Source organism: Schistocerca serialis, chromosome 1 (assembly GCF_023864345.2).
Source record: "Schistocerca serialis cubense isolate TAMUIC-IGC-003099 chromosome 1, iqSchSeri2.2, whole genome shotgun sequence".
Lineage (NCBI taxonomy): Eukaryota > Metazoa > Arthropoda > Insecta > Orthoptera > Acrididae > Schistocerca > Schistocerca serialis.
In genome coordinates, this window is record NC_064638.1 from 576,324,374 (window position 1) to 576,332,816 (window position 8,443).

Here is an 8,443-nt window from a genome sequence, read left to right on the forward strand (position 1 = left end):
ATTGCTCCGGGTGTCACCCCTGTGAAGAAATACCTCCTCACTTGAAAGATCTGTGATCTGGTCGAATAGAGAAGACCAGGATTTAGTAATTCTACAAACAGTCAAGGGAAATGTAACAGTTCTTGTTTTGCGGGACTATTATTTGGGTAAAACGGATCTTTTAATTGCAGACTAGGTATACGGAAGATTACAGAATGATCCAGCTGAATGTATAAAACGAAAGACGCTTTCACTTTTGAAGAAGAGTTTATTATCTGATGACATTCTTAAAAAACTTCGATCTGGTGCTGCGGTCCTGACGACATTACATGGTTTGCCTAAGGTACACACGTAAGGGGTTCTTCTATGGCCTATTGTTAGCAATTTGGGTGTTCTTACTTACAACTTGGATGAGTATTTAGCACCAATTCTTAGTCAACATGTCGGAAAATGTGATCATCATATTTCCAATTCACTTGTTTTTATTCAGCGTTTGAAGTCTTTGTGTCTGTCCCATGGATTTGCCCATTAGTTTGTTATGTCACTGTTTACAAAAGGTCCTCTTGAAGATTCTTTGCAGTTAATTGGTGAAAACATGGACAAAGAAACAAGTAAGCTTTGCTCCCGTGTATTGATGTCGCCATATATTTTATTTAATGACAAATACTTCGAACAAATTGTCGGAGTTGTTATTAGGAGTCTATTATCCCCCATAGTCACCAATTTGTTTATGGGTGATTTTGAGGGCACTGCACTGAAGATGGCGTTCTTAAAACCAACTTGTTTATGGAGATACGCCACGTGGGAGGGATGCTCTGCATCGTTTTCTAGATCATTTTAATAGTCTGTAATTCCGATGATGGGGCATTAGGACACAGTGTTTATCGTAAGGAAAGCAGTGTTCAAGTAGAACGTTTATAAAGACAATCAGATCCGTTGTACTTTACAGATTGGACCTTTGTGGGAACCAACGGAAGGTACAAGGGAATCAGTGTTGTTCCTATCGTTCACAGGAAACATATCTTCAAAAATAGTAAGAATTTTAAAGAAATTTGAAGTTAAAAGTATATTCCGTCGGTTAGCTAAGACTAGGATGCAGCTGGGCTCAGTGAATGATGATTCCAGTTTGAGGCAGCCCGGTGTCGACAAAATTCCCTGCCACTGCAGGACAGCCTATATTGGACAAACGATTCGTACAGGTACGGTCCAGGATCAATGTTTGGAGCACCATCGCAATGTGCATCTATTTCAGCCAGAAAAATCTGCAGTTTTGCAACATTGTCTTACTGAAGGACATGCAATGTTGTATGATGAAACACAGGTGGTTGCCCCTGAGTCACATTATTGGGACGGAGTGGTGAAAGAAGTTATTGAAATCTGGCTATCTGAGAATATTATAAACAGAGATAAGGTGTATCCTTTAAGTAAGATTTTGGACCCTCTTTTGTTAGACCTCAAAAAACAATGGTCTTTATTTCGGTCTTCAAATGGTGTCAACATTGTTTGATATCGATTTATCATTTCCGCGAGTTTTCACCATAGTTGCGATGTCGTGCTTTGCATTAGAGGGCGGTTATGTTCGCGCACGCACAGCGGACCTGCAGCCTGTGTATAAAGGAGCCGCCGCTACGGTTTGATTTCAGTTCTGGCGAGTTTTTGCAACAACTTACTTGCCTGAAAATGGCGGCCAGGTGTACCGCCTAAATATTGAGTCAAGATGAAGTTATAGCCTAGCTGGAGACCCGATGTGAATATCATCAATCACTGCGCTGGAAAATTTGTAGATATACTTCTTCCTCCTTGATATGTTGCTGTTGTCTCTTCTGTATGACTGTTATTCCTTCCATCGGTTCACTGTAATTCCATCATCATATAGTAACAACCAGTCTTTGCCCTTCATATTCATTGTTTCTGCCTTTCTTGTTTCGAGTAACTCCTTTACATCTCTGTACGCCATATTAGTTTGTTCCACCTTTGTGCTATTCCCATTTGTTCACAAATTTGTTTTGCCCTCTTATTCATCTTGTTCCTTAAGCTCTTGTGTTTCTGCATTCCTTCTTCATCCTTCAAGTTTTTGTACTCTCGTCTTTCCTTTATCATATACACAACTACCTCACTTATCCGTTCTTCCCTGTTCTGATATGACAAGGAAATTTGAAGAAACAGGTGAAGAAGGTGGTGCAGCAGGGAGAGGGAAGGCGGCACACTTCCATAGCAGTTGCTGTTGCTACAGCTATAGCCGACTGTGCAACATATGCCTCAAATTCTCCAGCCAGTTCTCGAGCTTTGTCACGGAAATTGCCTCTCCCATGGGCAAAGGTTCAACAGATTTTGCTGTGAATTTTATATAGGTATCCCTACAACATTCAGAATATTTATCAAATGAAACCCCAAGATAGGCTACAACGTCGTGACATTACGCTTTATTTTCTGACATGCAAAGAAATGGATGAAATGTGGCTGGGAAATATTCTTCGGATGGACAAAGCACATTCTGCTTTGCAGGGTGACATGACTGCAGTCGCAGATGGGGCTCTACTCCGGCACATGTTGTGCAGGAACATCCTCTACACTCACTCAGCTTACTGATTTTTGGTAAACTTACTTTTAAGCTTAGATACCTCCCACTGTTTACTTTATTTCACCTTTAATCTTTTGAACTTCACAGCGCATCATAACTAGAGTGTGGTCGCTGTTGACATCAGCTCCCCAGTAGCTTCTGCTATCGTTCACCAGATTCTTGAATCCTCCTCTTACCAGTGTGTCCATCACTGCTGCTTTAATTACACTCTTGATGTTATTAAGACTTGAGCACTATATTGATTCATTGGTCACCACTGATTAAAATGCCAGTGGCCTTGACGCAGTGGTACTACCAGCTCCCGGCACTTCACTTAAGTTAATCGTTGTTTGATTTGTCTAGCAACTGGATACGTGACCGACCGTCTTGGTCTGCCAACTGCTGTTGACAAGAGGGGTGACTTCAGCCCTTGTGAGGCCAACTGACGAGCTTCTTTACGGACAAGCAGCGGCTCTGGTCACGAAAACTGACAACAGCCGGGAGAGCAGTGCGCTGACCACTTACCCTTCCGTATGACTATCGCCTGAGAATGACATAGCTGTCGATCGGTATTGTTGGGCCTTCAGAGGCCTGTTAGGTGTAACTGTTTAAAATGACGATAAACACAAATAAGCTATAGATGGCAGAACAACATTCATTGCTAAACACCATGCCAAAATTGAAATTTTAATTCCTATTTCAGACTGAGCGAGGTAATGCAGTGGTTAGCACACTGGACTCGCATTCACGAGCACGACTGTTCCAACCTTCATCCAGCCACCCTGATATAGGTTTTCTGTGATTTCCCTAAATCGCTTCAGGCAAATGCCGGCATGGTTCATTTGAAATGGCACAGCCAGTTTCCTTTCCTAATCCGAGCTTGTATTCCATCTCTAGTTATCTAGTTGTCAACAGGTCGTTAAACATTGATCTCCTTCTCTTCAGATTTCAAGTTTGTGATTTGAGTCACACAACAGAACTTCTTTCTGAGATTTCAGCAAGAAATGTTTCACATGTTTCATTCCTATAGAAAAGTGATTCTGAGTCCAGTCTATCTGATTATTTAGTTCAGGTTGTACATACATATGGAAATTGTTTTCCAGATATACAAAATAATTAGTTTCGATCTGCTTATCTAAATCCAAATTGAACTTACTATCCAAAAAAGTTGTCAGTACTTGAAATGGTTTAAGAAGAGTTATTTTCCACTTCATTCTTACCAAAGTTTAAGTCCTTCCTAAACGCCTGAATGTTATGTTTCCATGTAAATACATTTGTGTTTTCTCCTTGGAGAGATATACTTAACTTGTTTTCCTAAAGTACAACTGCTTGATATCATAACTCGAATAATCAGTTTACACTACAAAAGAAATTCACATTTAGATACAATAATAACATTCTATTTTTTTAATCTCTGAAAGCTATTACAGAGCACATCCCCTTGACAGCCACTGGATGCCCTTAAGCAGTAAAAATGCACTCAAATTCGATGCTCTTTTATCAGAGATGACTGACGATTGGATTGATGACTAATTACATTCTGATACAGCATTCAGATCAGCAAAATTGTTGTGTCACTAGAGCCTCTAGATGAATCCTAAAAAGGGAAAGTGAGGACGATAGTTCACAAATTTACCTCTATGATGAAATCCGTCCATTCTTCCTTTCGTTGCTACTACAATATAGCCACATATATCAACACATTTATTCCATTCTGAGGCCATTTATTCAAAACATTCGCTCAGTTTTGACAAGTATCCCCACAAACAGCCGAATAAATAGTAAATCTTGGTGCACCCACTCAGCATAAGCGTACTAGTTATTCCAACAGTTGGGTGAAACTTCAAGCATCATTTCGATCTTCCTTTAGTTCTTGTAGTAAGTTGCGCACACTGGTTGTAGGTAATTTCCAAATTACATCTATCTACTATATCATTTGACAATGGAAATTTTTTAATTTGTCGGGCGAGTTTTTGATTCGCAATGATTTTATTCATGCTTGAAAGTCTTTTGGGGATGCAGCCGGATGGATCATTCATGTGCAAACATTGTCACTTTATTCCTGCAGACTTTGGTCGAATGGGTTAGACACACATAGTCTGATGAAAAGTATGCAGACCCCCCACTCCATCTAGTAACGCGAATTGACCACTGGATGTGATGAAAGGTGGACCCGCCAGAATAAAAGGAGTTGGGGAGTGTAGCGTTGTTAGTATAGAGGCAGCAACAGCAGAATGGATCGGTCAGTAGAGTTCAGGTACTTCGAAAGCGAGCTACTTATTGGATGTCAAAAAATGGTTCAAATGGCTCTGAGCACTATGGGACTTAACTACTGAGGTCATCAGTCCCCTAGAACTTAGAACTACTTAAACCTAACTAACCTAAGGACATCACACACATCCATGCCCGAGGCAGGATTCGAACCTGCGACCGTAGCGGTCACGCGGTTCCAAACTGAAGCGCTTAGAACCGCACGGCCACACCGGCCGGCTATTGGATGTCACCTGAGTGCAAATCCATCAGTGAATTTCAACCTTTCTAAAACTGCCGAAGTCAACTGTTGGTCATGTGACTGTGAAGGGTAAATGCAAAGGAACTACCACAGATAAACCAAGACCAGGCAGACCTCATGTACAGACTAACAGCGACTGTGAAGCATTGCGAAGGATGAGTGTAAAAAAAATCACATGAAATCATCGGAAGGAATCACTTGTGTTCCTAAGAGTTACCAGAAGTCTAGCTAGTGCAATATTGTGCATAGGGAGTTAAAAGGAAGGGGGCACAATGGCCAAGCAACTCCACGTATGCCACACATTTCTGTACTCAGTGCCAGGGACATCTAAGGAGGTGTAACAAGTGATGCCACTGGACAGCGGGCAACTGTAATTGAATGATATTGAGTGACCAATAACACTATACGCTGTGGCAATTTGATGGAGTGTTTTGGGAATGCCTGAAGACTTTTACCTGCTATCACGCATACACTCGACATTGTACGAGTAGAACAGAAGAGTTGGTGGTACGATATGGCACTGTTTTCCTTTGTTAAGGAGTGGTCCTTTTACTGCATTTGAGACAATGCTTAATGTGTAAAGATACAAACACATTTTACAGCATTGTGTACTGCTTATATTAGGGGAAGTTCAGAGATGATGATTATTTGTATCAGCAGGACAATGCACCCTGTCTTACCTGCGAGCCAGTGGTTTGTGGACAATAATATCCTTGAAATGAACTTGCCTGTTTAAGAGTCCCGATCTGAACCCAATGGAACATTGATTTCGCTCCAGACTCCAGCATCCAACACCAGTACTTTCTCTGGTTTCGTCTTCAGAGGAAGAATGGCCTGCCCCTTCTCCACAGACTTGCAGATACCACATTGAAAGTGTCCTCAGCAGGGTTCAGGCTGTCATAAAGCTGAAGGATGAGGAAAAATGGAAATGAGTATTTGGCGTCATTGTCCGGGAGGCCCCTTGCGGGGCAGGTCTGGCCGCCTTGGTGCACGTCTTATTACATTCGACGCCACATTGGCCGACCTGCGCGCTGGATGGGGATGAAATAATGATGGAGACAGCACAACACCCAGTCCCAGAGCGGAGAAAACCCTCGACCAAGCCAGGAATCGAACCCAGGCCCGTAGGACGGCAACCCGTCATGCTGACCACTCAACTATCAAAAACGGTTCAAATGGCTCTGAGCACTATGGGACTTAACTTCTTAGGTCATCAGTCCCCTAGAACTTAGAATAAAATCAGGCACAAATTAGCTAAAAAAAAAGGCAGTGATGATCGCATAGCATTACAAATGGCAGTCTTACTGGGACACTAGGAGCAGTACAACGCATGGTTACAGCATATTCCTGAGCATCAAGAATGGGCTCAAACTGTGCAACATTATCCCTATTCCAGGTACGGTGCACCTATTAAAAGGTCAAGGTCTATATCCCAAACATCTGCATCGAGTGTGTGGTATGCAGTAACACACCAATCTGTGAATGTGGAGAGGAAGGTCCCACTGATCATGTCGTTCTCAGATACCCCCTTTTTCAGGTAGACAGAGACTGCAGAAAATTAGACTGCGATCTGCAAACAATCGTTAAGTTTGCAAAATTTGTGGACTAAAGTCAATATGATAGCACATCAGATATCTAATAGGCAATTACTTAACTTTCAGTATATAAGATCAGTGGACACACTGAATATCAAAATAATACCAACAGGTCATAAGAAGTGTTTCCTAAATTATAGATAATGATATACACATATAAATTTTATTAACAGAAACTTGTATATATAGGAAAAAAAAAGAATGCTATGGCCACCCACAAGGATATGCCATTCAGTGCACATTGTTTAACAACGGACCCCGCAGTAGACGACAACTGTGTGTTCACATGTTGGCCCAATGACATTGTCAATAATGATTGTAGTGGACTCGGTATCATCTAGATTGGACCTACCATCAAAAATGGTTGAAATGGCTCTGTGCACTATGGGACTTAACATCTGAGGTCATCAGTTCCCTAGAACTTAGAACTACTTAAACCTAACTAACCTAAGGACATCACACACATCCATGCCCGACGCAGGATTCGAACCTGCGACCGTAGCGGTCACGCGGTTCCGGACTGAAGCGCCTAGAACTGCTCGTCCACCGCGGCCGGCGGACCTAGTATCACTGGAAACTTGTCAGCTCCTCGAGTGGATCATATTTTTGCTAAATGTGGTCGATATCTTTCCTGACGATGATGTCATCTTTCAGGAGTATAATTGTCCGTGTCTTGAAGCCAGAATTATGCTACGGTGGTTTGAGGAGCATGATGGTTAATTCATGTTAATGTCTTGGCCACCAAATTCAGCTGATAGGAATCCGATGGTTCCCATCTGGGTCGTTATCGAGCGCCATCAGCGCGTACACGACCGCACTGCGTACACAAAACAGCAGCCAATTATTTACGGGAATTATCTGACGTGTGTAGATACTTGGTCCCACATAGCTCCATTAATCTATCGAGAAACTGTACAATTGATTTGTACAGTGTTATACAGATGACCCAACAAGCTATTAAGCGGGTAGTCATAATGTTTTTGGACTTCATTGTATATAGTAGAGATGAGCCAACTCGTTCACATCCTTGGGAACTAGTTCACTGGTGAACGCTCTTTTTTGGGAACCGTTCATTTTACTTGTTCACAGTTCATTTGTGCATAGTATATGGTTCTTATGAAAAACTGAAAATTAGTAGCATAGGTGGCTGAAGATGGAAGGCGCCAATAGGGGGCGCTTGCCTCCCCCCTGGAGTACAGCGTTTTTATTCATTACAGAATTCCCACACACTTGTAGAAGTAATTTTCGTGATTCTGCAAAATCTCTCGTTTAGCCAACCGCAGCGTAATGTGGCTGATCGCAGTGAAATAATATAAGGTGGCGCACCAGAAACTGGTCCCGTGTACAGAGTGCTCGCCAATTACGCACGATTTGATGAGCGCTACTACGAGCAGAATATATAAACATGTAATACTCAGGCAGTAAAGAAATAACAAACAAGGTAATGCAAGCAACGACTTCGAAACAATAGATGACGATTGGTGGACGACAATGAGCAGTTTAGGGCTCAGCATGATTTTTCGTACGTCACCCTGTACCACTGAGACAGTATTGTAGAATTCATCATGTTCTCTTTACAAAATGTGACAGAAGACACTCGATTGTGGAACATGGGCTTCATTCAGATGTAAGTCGGTCTGCCTTCCATAAAAATTAACATGCTGTTTCACCTTGGATCAAAAAAAGTCGGAAAATGGTCACTTGTCTGTGCTGTGTCGATTTCCTGTGCATGTGTAATAACAAAAGAAACTTGTCTTTTTATAAGTGTGTCTTCTGCTGTTTATCGAAATAGTGAAG